The 15,583-nt window shown below is 48.4% G+C and overlaps 1 protein-coding gene and 2 non-coding genes across 3 annotated transcripts in view; 1 reads left to right on the top strand and 2 right to left on the bottom strand.

The window, feature by feature from the left end:
• LOC119960840 (zinc finger protein 208-like) overlaps nt 1-15,583 on the bottom strand; it is a gene marked incomplete at its 5' end in the record, with an annotated part of 136,440 nt that overhangs the window by 66,237 nt on the left and 54,620 nt on the right. The gene's annotated exons all lie outside the window — the stretch shown is intronic.
• trnar-acg lies at nt 8,148-8,220 on the top strand. The gene has a single exon. It is a non-coding gene; the product is annotated as a tRNA-Arg (tRNA).
• trnav-cac lies at nt 9,344-9,416 on the bottom strand. The gene has a single exon. It is a non-coding gene; the product is annotated as a tRNA-Val (tRNA).

The following is a 15,583-nucleotide window of genomic DNA, read 5'->3' as shown; positions in this document are numbered from 1 at the left end:
GAGTTGGCACGGGTGGGGTGGGCCTGGGTGGGGTGCTCTTTCAGAGGGTTGGTGCAGACATGATGGGCCGAATGGGCTCCTTCTGCACTGTCGGGATTCTATGACTTTGGAACATCCGTCCTTAAAATGCAGTGGAAGCAGAGTCCTTGAATATTTTTTTTAAAATAAATTTAAAGTGCCCAATTCATTTATTAACAATTCAGGGGCAATTTAAGGTCACCAACCCGCCTACTCTGTACATGTTTGGGTTGTGGGGGTCGAAACCTACACAACTTATATACTGACTAGGAGTCAGCCCCTCGAGCCTGCTTCTTACACACAAACTAGGAGTCGGCCCCAAGAGCCTGCTCCTTACACACAAACTAGGAGTAGGAGAATATGCAAACTCCACACAGACAGAGACCCAGAGCCTTGATCGAACCTTGAACCTCGGCGCAGTGAGGCAGCAGTGCTAACCACTGCACCGCCGTGCTGCCCCGTCTTTGAATATTTTTAAGGCAGAAATGAATAGATTCTTGATAAGCAAGAGGGTGAAAGATTATCGGGGTCAGCAGGAATGTGGAGTTGAGGTTAAAATTCTTGATTGATGGAGCAGGCTCGAGGGGCCGACTCCTAGTTTGTGTGTAAGGAGGAGGCTCGAGGGGCCGACTCCTAGTTTGTATGTAAGGAGCAGGCTCGAGGTACCAACTCCTAGTTTGTGTGTAAGGGGCAGGCTCGAGGTACCAACTCCTAGTTTGTGTGTAAGGAGCAGGCTCGAGGGGCTGACTCCTAGTCAGTATATAAGGAGGAGGCTCGAGGGGCCGACTCCTAGTTTGTGTGTAAGGAGCAGGCTCGAGGGGCAGAATCCTAGTTTGTGTGTAAGGAGCAGGCTCGAGGGGCCGACTCCTAGTTTGTGTGTCAGGAGCAGGCTCGTGGGGCCGACTCCTAGTCTGTATGTAAGGAGGAGGCTCGAGGGGCCGACTCCCAGTTTGTGTGTCAGGAGCAGGCTCGAGGGGCCGACTCCTAGTTTGTATGTAAGGAGCAGGCTCGAGGGGCCGACTCCTAGTTTGTGTGTAAGGAGCAGGCTCGAGGGGCCGACTCCCAGTTTGTGTGTCAGGAGCAGGCTCGAGGGGCCGACTCCTAGTTTGTGTGTAAGGAGCAGGCTCGAGGGGCCGACTCCTAGTTTGTATGTAAGGAGGAGGCTCGAGGGGCCGACTCCTAGTTTGTATGTAAGGAGCAGGCTTGAGGGGCCGACTCCTAGTTTGTATGTAAGGAGCAGGCTCGAGGGGCCGACTCCTAGTTTGTATGTAAGGAGCAGGCTCGAGGGGTCGGCTCCTAGTTTGTCTTGCTGCAATTATACAGGGCCTTGGTGAGGCCGCAGCTGGAATATTGTGTGCCGTATTAGTCTCCTTATCTGAGGAACGATGATCTCGCTAAAGAGGAAGTGAAGCAAAGGGATGGTGGGACTGATTCCTGCTTGGGTCACTGTCTGTGCGGAGTCTGCCCATTCTCCCGTGTCTGCGTGGGTTTCCTCCCACAAGTCCTGAAAGTTAGGTGAATTGGACATTCTGAATTATCGCTCTGTGTACCCAAAAAGGTGCCGGAGTGTGGTGACTAGGGGATTTTCACAGTAACATAATTGCTGTGTTAATGCTTTGTGTCCAATGACTCTTTGACGTTGCCCTACAGAGAACATGCAGCCCTGCCTTTAGATGCTGCTAGACCTGCTGAGATTTTCTAGCATATTCTCTTTTGTTTCAGATTCCAGCACCCGCAGTAATTTGCTTTGATTCAGATTTATTCTGTTGGGGGTGGAGAGGAGTTTGGGGGGGGGGGGGGGGGGTGCCTGGGTAGTGGAACATTGGGGCTGGATAGAGGGCCAATAAAGATTGACAAAGATGTCTTAGATGGAAAGACAAGTGGAATGTAAATGACGATGATCAAGGCTAAAAAGGCTGCTAATAGTGGCTCATTCAGATATTACAATGTGTTAATGGCAGAACAAAGGTAAGCAGCGTGTCAAAGGACAGTAGGAACAGGGAGCAGATTGCTCAGGAGCTGTGGAGCAGAGGGGGGTAATGTTAAAGGGAAAACAGATCAGTGGAAAATGATGAAGTGGAGATGCCGGCGTTGGACTGGGGTGAGCACAGTAAGAAGTCTTACAACACCAGGTTAAAGTCCAACAGGTTTGATTCAAACACGAGCTTTCGGAACACAGCTCCTTCCTCAGGTGAATGGCGAGGTATGTTCCAGAAACATTTATATAGACAAAGTCAGAGATGCTGGACAATGCTTGGAATGCGAGCATTTGCAGGTAATCAAATCATTACAGATCCAGGGAGAGGGATAATCACAGGTTAAAGAGGTGTAAATGATGAAGGGGGAGGAGAGATTTCACAGTCTGAAGTTGTTGAACTGAAGGTTAAGTCCGCAAGGCTGTAATTGGTTCCTCGGCTTTGTGCTGAGCTACATGGGAATATTGCCGCAGGCCAAGATCGGACATGTGGACATGAGAGCAGGACAGTGAGTTCAAATAGCAAGCGACAGGAGAGTCTGCCACCGGACCAAAGAGGGTCAAATATAATGAAGATATCATTCTTAAATCTCTGACCTGTGACTGTGTTTATAAGCTGACTGTGGTCAATCTCACAATGAACTTGTACACATGTATTACCCAGTGGCTGGATTTCGTTTCTGTCAGTCACATTTGCTGTTTTATATTTTTGTTGTATATTTCAGAGTCTCGATTTCAAATCAGGACATTACTTTCAAATAATAATATATTTGGAGTAATGGAACATTTAAATTTTTTTTAGAATACCCAATTCATTTTCCCAATTAAGGGTAATTTAGCATGGCCAATCCATCTACTCTGCACATCTTTGGATTGTGGGGGCGAAACCCACGCAAACAGGGGGAGAATGTTCAAACGCCACCCTGAGCCGGGATCGAACCTGGGACCTCGGTGCCATGAGGCAGCAGTGCTAATTACGGCGTTACCATGCTGCCCTGATTAATGGGACATTACATGATTGAACAGAAAGTATTGCTGAATAAATGCTTTTACATTTTGAAGTGCAGACTAAGTTCTGAATCTTATAGTCTTGTCAGTTGAGACATCTGCTGGGGTTCAATCCTGGCTCTGGGTCACTGTCCGTGTGGAGTTTGCACCCCCCCCCCCCCCCCCCCCCGTGGGTTTCGCACCCACTACCCAAAAAATGTGCAGATTGGTCCCTTAATTGGATAAAAAAAGAGTAATTCGGTATTCCTAAATTTATCTTTTGAAAGTTGAGACATCTGTCTTATTTAGTGTGAGGAAAGTTTGCACAGACCAATTTTGAAACTGAATATTAGCGGAATGTTCAGGACGCAATGAGAAGAAAAAAGATGTTCCCATTTTGACACAGTTCACATATTAGCAGTTTGTTCATGCACAACAGAATTTAATGGGTTTACAGATGCAGATGAACAAATTTAATCACCATTTCAAACATGTCTAAATGTACAATAAAAGCAACTTACTGTGGATGCTGGAATCTGAATCAGAAACACAAATACTGGACCCTCCCAGCAGGGCTGGCAGCCTCTGTGGAGAGAGATGGCAGCTGCCGTTCCGAGTCTGGGTGACTCTGTCAAAGCTGGAGAACTGGAAATCGGGTCAGATTTATACTGTGGGGAGGGGGAGGGGAACATTGGGGCTGGATAGGGGGCCATCGATAGGGGGAGGGTGACTAAGGTGTCTTGGAAGGAAAGACAAAGGGAATGCAAAAGATGGTGATCAAGGTTAAGAAAGGTGCTGATGGCGCATTAAGAGATGAGAATGTGTTAATGGCAGAACAAAGGTAAGCAGGGAGCCAAAGGTCAGGAGGAACAGGGAGCAGATTGTTCAATTGTTCAGCTGGGGGGAGGGGGAGGCAATGGTGAGGGGAATTTCCCTTATTCGAAACATTATTGACGTTACTCGTCTAATTTGCAGATGAGTTGTATCCTTGCTATTTGTTGTTCAATAGTTAAGCGAATGCATTACCTTACACCCGCAAAGTTTCAACTGATACCCTGCAAAATACTCTGTGATGGAGAATGGCAGGAATCGCAGTCAGAGTTCACACGTTAATTCTGAATGGTTTTCTAATGTGCTGACATTTTATGATTCTAATATCAGATCGATTTCTCCGCCACTTGTCTAAGTTTCCAGCTGAATAGCACTCTGACAATAGAAGGTTCTTCAGTGCAATAAAGCCGCACAGTTTACTATTCTCGGTCAGTGCGCTAAGCGCTGTTCCCTGTTTCTGTGGTGTAGCGATTATCATGTTTGCTTTACAGCATTAAGACCCTCGGTTTAAACCCGCATAGAAACATTGCCAAACCCCATTGGTTTCCGTGTGTGGAAAAGTTACATGATTGTCATTTTCATTATTAATTTACACCCATCCGGAATTGCCCTTGAATTGAGAGGCTGAGTGAATCTGCCGTGTGGAACCCCGGTCCCCAGAGCTTCAGCCTGGTTCTCTGCTTTACTGATCCAGAGCCAGTTACACTATTCACCCGCCAGCCACTCCCCCAGTGAATCCACTGTCCAATATTACCTGGTCCAGAGCCAGTTACACTATTCACCCCACCAGCCACTCCCCCAGTGAATCCACTGTCCAATATTACCTGGTCCAGAGCCAGTTACACTATTCACCCACCAGCCGCTCCCCCAGTGAATCCACTGTCCAATATTACCTGGTCCAGAGCCAGTTACACTATTCACCCACCAGCCACTCCCCCAGTGAATCCACTGTCCAATATTACCTGGTCCAGAGCCAGTTACACTATTCACCCACCAGCCACTCCCCCAGTGAATCCACTGTCCAATATTACCTGGTCCAGAGCCAGTTACACTATTCACCCACCAGCCACTCCCCCAGTGAATCCACTGTCCAATATTACCTGGTCCAGAGCCAGTTACACTATTCACCCACCAGCCACTCCCCCAGTGAATCCACTGTCCAATATTACCTGGTCCAGAGACAGTTACACTATTCCCCCACCAGCCACTCCCCCAGTGAATCCACTGTCCAATATTACCTGGTCCAGAGCCAGTTACACTATTCACCCACCAGCCACTCCCCCAGTGAATCCACTGTCCAATATTACCTGGTCCAGAGACAGTTACACTATTCACCCACCAGCCACTCCCCCAGTGAATCCACTGTCCAATATTACCTGAATATAATAACTTTCAAGCATGTGTCATTCGCTCTGACATGTACCTCAAAATACATTCAGGATTAGCTGAAAATTGCCGGCACACTGAGCAGGAACACAGATGCTTTTTTGACTCGGCACAAATATTAACAGTTCGTTCAATGTCGACAAATGCAGGTCAGAGGCTGGGAATCCTGCAGCAAATAACTCACCTCCTAACCCCACAAAACCTGACCACCGTCTACAAGGCACAAGTCAGGAGTGTGAGGGAATACTCTCCACTTGCCTGGATGGCTGTAGGAACTCACCAAAGGCATCTCAGACAGCACCTTTCAAACCCAAGACTCTGACACCCTGAAAGTTTCCTTCCCGGCCACTCCCCATCCTGACCATTTTCACAGTAACTTCATTGCATTGTTAATGTAAGACTACTTGTGACAGTGATTAAGATTATTATTACTTGGAAATATATCGGCTGTGCCTTCACTGTGACTGGGAAATAATCCTGGAACCGTGGGTTTGAGTAAGGTGATCATGGCTCGGCACAACATCGAGGGCCGAAGGGGGTGTTCTGTGCTGTACTGTTCTATGTTCTAACCCTCTCTAACAGCACTGTAGGTGTACCTACACCAATGGACTGCAGCGGTTCAGGAAGACGGCTCGCTATCACCTTCTCAAGGGCAAAGAGTTCTGGGCAATAAATCCTGGCCTCACCAGCGATATTCACATCCTCGAATGAATAAAATGAATCAGACAAATCGCTGCCTGAATCCACCATCATGGGGTCACCTGGATTAGTGAATAGAGATAAGTGAATGTCCACTCACACAGTCAAGCTTTTTGAAAATGTATCGATTTTCTCGGGGTCGTATTGATTCCCTGCAGTGTGAGCTCAGCTTCTCAAAGCAAACCCAACGTGAACCGATCCCGCTGTCTGCACCGGAAAGAAATGAACAAAACGTGCTGCTGGCCAGTAAGTAACAACATCAAAGGGCTCGTCCGGGATTTGAACCCGGGATCTCTCACATTTTCATGCGGCACAAACCCCTAGACCAACGAGCTGGTAAGAAGGAGGTGATTGAGGCAACAGATACCCACAGCCAATCAGCTACATGCGGAAAATGCTGGGATATATCAGGCAGTCAGGCAGCATTTGTGGACAGGGAAACAAAATTCATCTTTCACCTCCTTGACCTTCCATTGAAACCGGGAAAGGTTAGAAATGTAGAAAATTAGAAGCAAGTGAAATCCCGGAGGGAGGAAACAGAACAGGAAAGGGCCCTGATAGGGGGCAAATCAGGAGAGATTAAATTGCCTTGGCTTCCCTGGCCACAGGCTGAGGTTAGCATCGAATCAGAGAATAATGACACCACAGTATGAGGCCATTCCGGCCGCCGTGTCTGTGCCAGCTCTCTGTTAGCGCAAAGGAAGAAACAAAGAAACAAAAGATGTGTCTGGAGGAGCTATCGATGGCAGATTGATCAACAACTACCGCCCGGACACAAAGAACAAGTGGAAACAAGATTGAAACCCAAATCTGCGATGGAAGGACACACAAAATGGGTAAAGCATTTACAGTGTGAAACTACTGAACGCACACTGAGTGTGAAAGCTGTATTGAGCCCAGTGGAAAGATGCGCTGCTGTTCCTCGAGTGGCTGTTGAGATTTTTTCGAACTCTGTACATGTGCTGTATCATTCTAGAAAACAGAATATTCAGTTTCACAGAAGCTTATTTCGTCTGTTTGCATGATGGGAATGTGGAATTCGAAACACAAACAGAGCAAGCTTATTGAACAGTAAGAAGTCTTTCAACACTAGGTTAAAGTCCAATAGGTTTGTTTCAAATCACTAGCTTTTGGAGCACTGCTCCTTCATCGGGTGAATGAAGAGGTGGGTTCCATAACCACATATATCGACAAAGTCAGTGATGCAAGGTGATACAATGAATGCCAGTCTTTGTATCATTGACTGTTGTCTATATATCTGGTGGTACAACCCACCTCTTTACACACCTGAGAAAGCTCGTGTTTGAAACAAACCTGTTGGACTTTAACCTGGTGTTGGAAGACTTCTTACTGTGCCCACCCCAGTCCAACGCCGTCATCTCCCCATCTTATTGAATAGTAGAACAGCCTGAAGGGGCCGAATGGCCAACTTCTGCTTCTATTTCACCTGCTCCTATGTTTGAAAGCAGAGGAACCATTGACTGAGACAGCAACTTAAGGTGAATATTATGGCGGGTATTTGATGAGGAAACATGTGGCCATGTCGCCCTCTGGTGGACATGATCGGAACTTTACAGCGTTCGGACATTTGATGGAAACAGAAAATGAGAGTATCAGTTCCAGGGGAATAAATGCAGCAGGGGAAACAGAGCCTGCAGTTTGTCCATAAACATCACTGGCACCGACAGCAGTTGAACGGGCAGGAAATATAAGTTAGTTTTATCGGTGTGGTTCGTTGTTCATTGTGCAGCTCAGAGCGGGAAATACCTGCAGACAGAAAGGAGCTGGGAATTTCCAAACTTACATTCATTCACTTGTTGTTTTATGTTCTGGTCAGTGTTACTCCAGCCTGGCCATTCACCAACTGCATTGCCCCACAGACAGACACTGGACACGATCCCACAACTGGCAGCCCATTCTTTCTGTTTTTCAGGGATGACCTCCCAGGCTGGGAACAGCATTGGTGTATTTTACATTGTCACCAAATTCAACCCCGACTCCAATCCAATCCGCCGGGGGTGGGGGGGGGGGGGTGGGGGGGGGGGGGGGGGGGGGGTGGGGGGGGGGGTGGGGGGAGTGGGGGGGGGGGGGGGGGTGGCGGGGTGGGGGGGGTGGGGGGGGGGTGGGGGGGGTGGGGGGGGGGGTGGGGGGGGGGGATCCTGAGAGAATTTCCCCCAGAGTTGTGAAACACTTTGGGATAAATAGTCTGTGTGACGTATTGAACCAATTTGTAACAGTTGCATTTCGCTGTGGGCCAATGGCGCAATGGATAACGCGCCTGACTACGAATCAGGAGATTCCAGGTTCGACTCCTGGCTGGCTCGCCTTTCGACATCAGTTTGCAAAGTCCATGAAAAATGCATATTGAATAACTTTTACCCAATTCAGTTGATCGTTTAGATTATTAGATTTACTTTTAGTAGCCTTTTTGACAAATTCCAGTATATTCTAAAGAGACAGAAACTGACACAAATCAGATGGCAGAAATGTTGGGAATGGAGGGTTTAGTGAGAGGGAGGAACTGAAGGAGATCAATATTGGTGGAATCATACAATCCCAACAGTGCAGGAGGAGACCATTCGGCCCACTGAGGTGAGTTACTTACTGCAGGATTCCCAGCCGGTCTTTTAGTGTTAATCAATTTAATATATTAACAGAGACAATCCCAGCCTCTAAACTGCATTAATCGTCATTGAACGAACTGTTAATATTTGTGCCGAGTCAATATAGGAGCATCTATATTCCTGCTCAGTGTGCCGGCAATTTTCAGCACTTCTGCTTCTCCTGAATGCATTTTCCAGCATATATGAGAGCAAATGACATTTGCTTTGTCAGATATTATAATCGATAGCGGATTCACTGGGGGTGATAGTTGGTGTTGAGTTGTGTTATTGTCACTAAACTGGCAATGCTGAGAATCAGGCTGAAGCTCTGGGGACCGGGGTTCCACGCGGCAGATTAACTCAGTTCAAGGGTTATTCGGGATGTGTGACAATGAAAATGTCAATTATGCAACTTTTCCCAAACACTTAATCGAATGGGATTCGATAATGTATTTACGCGGTTACCAATCCAGGGTTTTTTTTAAAGTGTAAAGTAAACATGACAACCACCACACCACATAAAGAGGCACCGAGTTTGACCCTCTGACTGAGATCAGGAAACCAGCATTCTTGTTGCACTGAAGAAACTCCTTTTGAGGGAGTTCAATTCGGCTGAAAACTTAGACAAGCGGCAGAGAAATTGATTTAACATTATTATTCGAATCAGAAAATGTCGCAGCTCGTTGGAAAACTATTCACACTTAACACGTGTGAACTCTCTGACCGATTCCTCCCAGTCCCCATAATGGTGGATTTTGTAGGATTACATTTGAAACGGGTGTAAGGTAACGGATTCGCTTAATGAGTAAACAGAAAACAGTAAGAATACAATTCATCGCCATAATGTTTCTGCCCGGTTTCGAACCGGGGACTTTTCGCGTGTGAGGCGAACGTGATAACCACTACACTACAGAAACCGCTGGCTAATGTTCACTCTAATGAGCCTGTGTAGAAAGCGGACCCTGTTCTGTCACTCAGTCACACTTTGGGACCTTTGTTTTTTAGAATTCGGCTGTTCTCATTAGGAATGCTGCAGAGATACTAATAAATTAATGTAACCATAAATTCAATAAGTGGCACTTCGATCACCTCGACCAGCTTTTCAAAAGAACAATCCTTTGATTAGTCTCAATGTTTTTCTCTGTTTCAACGGCCTTGAGTTTTCTCCATTTCAGCTGATCGTCCAATTCGCTTTTGAAAAAGGAATTTCTGTCGAATCCGTGCCCAGTTTGACTTAATGATCAACGTTTCACTGGACCAGAAGATGTGAACACGGAAATTATGTAGTTTACGATATAAACAATATGTAATCATGCAATTGATTTCATACCGAATTTATAAAGGTGTTTTTTCCTGATCAAGCTTCTCTTCATTATATCTGAGTTGATATACAGAATCTAATTATATTTGATCTACAGCCTGTTCACAGAGTCTGTCTATTAGAGAGGGAATGATTTTTAGAACTTCACAAAGCCCTGTTGAGATCACTTTGCTGCAGTCCTCCACTTTATTTGGTTCCAAATGAATTTTCAAATGGAGAAGCAGTCTCAGGGTGGAATGATTTCTGCTCACTCAGTAATAACATCATTCTCATGTTGCTTCAAAAATATCAATCAATTTACTCAGTATCTGTTCCGTTACTCAAAACGTTATCTTATCCGACATTTATATCTTCATTTGAAAGTGAGACTCTGAAATATACATTGATTTGTAAACATGACTGACAAAGAAAATAATTCGAGTCACTGGGAAATACAAACCCCATTGTGCTCATATGAGATTGAGCACAGTCAGCACTGAAATGTAATGGGATAGTTTTACAGGTAGAGATTTGAGAATGATATTTTCATTATATTAGATTCCTTTTTGTTCTGTGTCTGAGACATTCTGACGCCTTCACCCCGTTCGTGTTGAAGAAAGAGGGACGCCACAGGATCTGTACCGAACCTCGTTTTTCTCATCTCCCCGAGTGGCTTTTCCTATTTCGCTATCAGGAAGACAGATTTTTAAAAAATGGATTCTATTAAAATCTCTGCCATTTCCTCCACTTCAGTCACAGAATCGCTTGTGTCTGTCTTTATGCGCATGTTTCAGACGGTGATTAAACCTGCATCTGTAAACCCATTCAATTCTGTTGTGGACTGAACGAACCGCTAATATGTGAACTTTGTCAAAATGCGAACATATTTTCCATCTCATTGCATCCGGACAATTCAGCATTTCTGATTTTGCTGAATGCATTTTGAGGCCGGGGTAAAAGTAAATAGAATTGGCTGCAGCACCCGAGATTCCCATAACTTCCAGCAACAAACTTAAATCATTCAAACATGTCTCACGTTTAATGTGAAAGATTTGATAATGTTTCTGTCCGGTTTTCAATCGGCAAATGTGATGACGTGTCCTCGTCATCGTTACTTCACAACAGATTTGAAATGGAGATGCCAATTGGATTTGATCCTTCCTTGTACAAGATGTGAACAATTCTGTTGGTCAAATCCCGTTAGTGAATATGAAAGGCGGCAGTGAGCAGATCCGCACAGAACCTCCTTTCCGCGTCTCTTTCTGCTTTACCTCCACAGGAACAAGTGATTTGTAACCATCTCTGCCATTTCCTCGGCTTCAATTACCATATTGCTGGCGTCTGTCTTTATGGGCAATATTACTGTCAGCATGAAATCACACATTGCTGGATAGATTTAGCTGGTCTGCCGAAATCGGTGGTGAGAAACCGAGTTTACCAGTACATCGTTTAAATGATCCTTCACAGCAGTATGGGAGGGTAGGGTAGGAATGGACAGAACTTTATAGTTGAAAAGGGACACAGGAGGTGGGGCAGAATAGAAGACCAGGTAGAATAGAAAAGAACAGAATAGAATACATACCTACAATGCATAATGAGGCCATTCAGCCCATCGAGTCTGCACCGATCTTCTGAAAGAGCACCCTAACCAGGATCCTGCTCTATCCCTGAAACCCCGTAACTCAACCTAACCTGCACATCTTTGGACACTAAGGGCCAATTTAGCACGGTCAATCCACCGACAGATATGGAATCCCGACAGTGCAGATGGAGGCATTTCGGCTCATCACGTCTGCACTGATCCTCTGAAAGATCTCCCGCTCCCTACCTAGGCTCACTACCACACCCAATCCCCGTAACACCACCTTTGGACACTAAGAGGCAATTTAGCACAGCCAATCCACCAAAGCTGGACATCTTTGGACTGTGGGAGGAAACCGGAGCACCACGAGGAAAACCATGCAGACAAGGGGAGAATGTGCAAACTCCCAAGGTCGAATTGAATCCGGGTCCCAGGTGCTGTGAGGCAACAGTGCTAACCACTCTGCCGCGGTGCCGCATGAACAAATTTGTCAAGGAAATAATAGAGGGGTCTTTAAGGAATGAAGAGTATTAACGGTGGAAAAATGATGATACAGCAACTGAACAGTGAAGAGCAGATGGGTGAGGCTGTAAAGGCAGATGGGGGAGGCTGTAAAGGCAGATGGGGGAGGCTGTAAAGGCAGATGGAGGAGGCTATAAAGGCAGATGGGGGAGGCTGTAAAGGCAGATGGGGGAGGCTGTAAAGGCAGATGGGAGAGGCTGTAAAGGCAGATGGAGGAGGCTGTAAAGGCAGATGGAGGAGGCTGTAAAGGCAGATGGGGGAGGCTGTAAAGGCAGATGGGAGAGGCTGTAAAGGCAGATGGAGGAGGCTGTAAAGGCAGATGGGGGAGGCTGTAAAGGCAGATGGGGGAGGCTGTAAAGGCAGATGGAGGAGGCTGTAAAGGCAGATGGAGGAGGCTGTAAAGGCAGATGGGGGAGGCTGTAAAGGCAGATGGGGGAGGCTGTAAAGGCAGATGGGGGAGGCTGTAAAGGCAGATGGGGGAGGCTGTAAAGGCAGATGGGGGAGGCTGTAAAGGCAGATGGGGGAGGCTGTAAAGGCAGATGGGGGAGGCTGTAAAGGCAGATGGAGGAGGCTGTAAAGTGTCTAATAGGAAGATGAGGTGTTGTTCTTCCAGTTTACATTGGGCATCACTGGAACTTTGCAACTGGCCTCGGATGGACATGTGTGTTTATTTCAGATTTGCAGCAGCTGCAGTATTTTGCTTTTATTAGTATTAGACATTTTTGATACAGAGTAACTATGTTTTTTTTAAAATAATTTTTATTAAGATTTTCACAAAATATAAACAACAAAACAATATCAATAGAATAACCATTGTAAAAACCATAGAACAACACCCACACCCCTACAAAAGCAACTACTAAATCAAAAACAAAAAAAAGCAAACAACAAAAAGGAAAGAGATAACACCCGCCACATCCCACAAACCCATGTACACACTTCTCCCTCCCCCGACGGGAGCACCGTCATCTTAATGGACAGCACCCTCCCCGCCAGTGACAGCAGTAACATATCCCACCTTTTGAACTCCTCCTCTATCTGCTCCACCAACCTTGTGAGGTTGAGCTTGTGCAGGGCCCCCCCAGCTCCTAGCCACCTTGTCTCCTAGGTACCTGAAACTCTTCCCTGCCTGCTTCAGTGGGAGCCTACCAATCCCCTCCTCTTGATCCCCCGGATGCACCATAAACAACTCACTCTTGCCCAGGTTCAGCTTATACCCAGAGAAGCCCCTGAATTCACTAAGAATCCGCATCACCTCCGACATCCCCACCACCGGGTCCGCCACATACAGCAACAGGTTGTCCGCATAAAGAGACACTCGATGCTCCTCCCCACCCCGCACCAGGCCCCTCCAGTTCCCTGACTCCCTCAACGCCATGGCCAGGGACTCAATTTCCAACGCACAGAGCAAGGGGGACAGGGGACACCCCTGTCTCGTCCCCCGGTACAGCAGAAAGTACTCCGACCTCCTCCTATTCGTGGCTACACTCGCCATCGGGGACTCATAGAGCAACCTCACCCAACGGACAAACCCCTCCCCAAACACGAACCTCTCCAACACCTCCCACAGATACCCCCACTCAACCCTATCAAAGGCCTTCTCCGCATCTAATGCCACCACTATCTCCGCCTCCCCTTCCAGAGCCGGCATCATAATAACGTTGAGGAGCCTTCGTACGTTTGTATTCAACTGCCTTCCCTTCACAAACCCCGTCTGGTCCTAGTGAGTGACCCCCGGCACACAATCGTCTCTTCTTGTGGCTAAGATCTTTGCCAGCAGCTTGGCGTCTACATTTAGCAGCGAGATCGGCCTATATGACCCACACTGCAGAGGGTCCTTGTCCCGCTTCAGGATCAAGGAAATCAGCGCCTGTGACATAGTTGGGGGCAGAGCCCCCCCCCCCCCAAGGGAGGGGGTCCCTTGCCTCGTTAAAGGTCCGGACCAACAGGGGCCCCAACAGGTCTGCATACCTTTAATAAAATTCAGCCGGAAACCCATCCGGCCCCGGCGCCTTCCCCGACTGCATGCTCCCTATCCCTTTAACCAACTCCTCCAGCTCAATCGGCGCCCCCAGTCCCTCCACCTGCCCCTCCTCCACCCTCGGAAATCACAGCTTGTCCAAGAAGTGCCCCATTCAACACCCCTCCACCGGGGGTTCAGACCGGTACTGTTCCCCATAGAAGTCCCTGAAGACCCCATTAACATCTACCCCCCTCCGCACCACCTTCCCACCTCTATCCGTCACTCCCCCAATCTCCCTAACCGTGTCCCGCTTTCGGAGCTGGTGTGTCAGCATCCTGCTCGCCTTCTCCCCATATTCATACACCGCCCCCTGTGCTTTCCTCCACTGAGCTTCCGCCTTTCTGGTAGTCAATAGGTCGAACGTGGCCTGAAGGCTACGCCTCTCCCCCAGCAATCCCTCCTCCGGAGCCTCCGCATATCTCCTATCCACCCTCACCATCTCCCCTATCAGTCTCTACCTCTCCCTCTGCTCCCCCCTCTCCCTATGGGTTCAGATGGAAATCAACTCCCCTCTAGTCACCGCCTTCAATGCCTCCCAGACCGTCCCCACTTGGACCTCCCCGTTATCGTTGGCCTCAAGGTACCTCTCAATACACCCCTGAACCCTCTCGGCCACCTCCTCATTTGCCAGCAGCCCCACCTCCAAGCACTAGAGCGGACGTTTGTCCCTCTCCTCCCCCAGCCCGAGGTCCACCCAGTGTGGGGCATGATCCGAAATGGCAATGGCAGAGTATTCAACATCCTCCACCCTCAAAACCAGCCTCCTGCTCAGGATGAAAAAATCAATCCTCGAATAGGCCTTATGCACGTGGGAGAAAAATGAGTACTCCCTGGCCCTTGGCCTCGTAAACCTCCAGGGATCCACACCCCCCCCCCCCCCCCCCCATCTGATCCATAAATCCCCTCAACACCTTAGCCGCCGCTGGCCTCCTACCTATTGGGGACTTGGATCGATCCAATGGGGGATCCAGCACCGTGTTGAAGTCCCCCCCCCCCCATGATCAGGCCCCCCACCTCCAGGTCCGGAATGCGGCCCAGCATACGCCGCATGAACACCGCATCTTCCCAATTTGGGGCGTAAACATTCACCAACACCACCCGCTTCCCCTGCAGCTTGCCACTCACCATCACATACCTCCTGCCACTGTCAGCCACCGCATTTAACGCCTCGAACGACACCCTATTTCCCACCAGGATCGCCACCCCCCTGACTCTTCTCATCCAGCCCTGAGTGAAATACCTGGCCCACCCATTCCTTCCTCAGCCGAACCCGGCCCGCCACTCTCAGGTGTGTCTCTTGGAGCATGGCCACATCCGCCTTCAGCCCCTTCAAGTGCGCAAACACCCGGGCCCATTTGACCGGCCCATTCAGCCCCCTCACATTCCAGGTTATCAGCCGGATCAGAGGGCTTCCTGCCCCCCTCCCCTGCCGATTAGCCATACCCCCTCCCCTGCCCACCACCGGCCAGCGTCCCCCGCTCTGCCAGTTTCCCACGGCGGCAAGCCCCCCTGCAGCACGCCTTGCGTCCTCCAGCTCCTTCCTGACCGTTTCAGCAGCAACCCGGTCCCCCCCCCCCCCCTCCCCCCCAAGGCTAGGACCCCTCCTAGCCGCGCCTCTCCCTTCAGAGCACTTCCGTGAGCCAGATAACCCAGCTAA

Source organism: Scyliorhinus canicula, unplaced genomic scaffold (assembly GCF_902713615.1).
Source record: "Scyliorhinus canicula unplaced genomic scaffold, sScyCan1.1, whole genome shotgun sequence".
In the NCBI taxonomy this organism is placed as follows: Eukaryota; Metazoa; Chordata; class Chondrichthyes; order Carcharhiniformes; family Scyliorhinidae; genus Scyliorhinus; species Scyliorhinus canicula.
The sequence above is the reverse complement of the archived record's forward strand: the minus strand, read 5'-3'. Positions and strand labels throughout refer to the sequence as shown.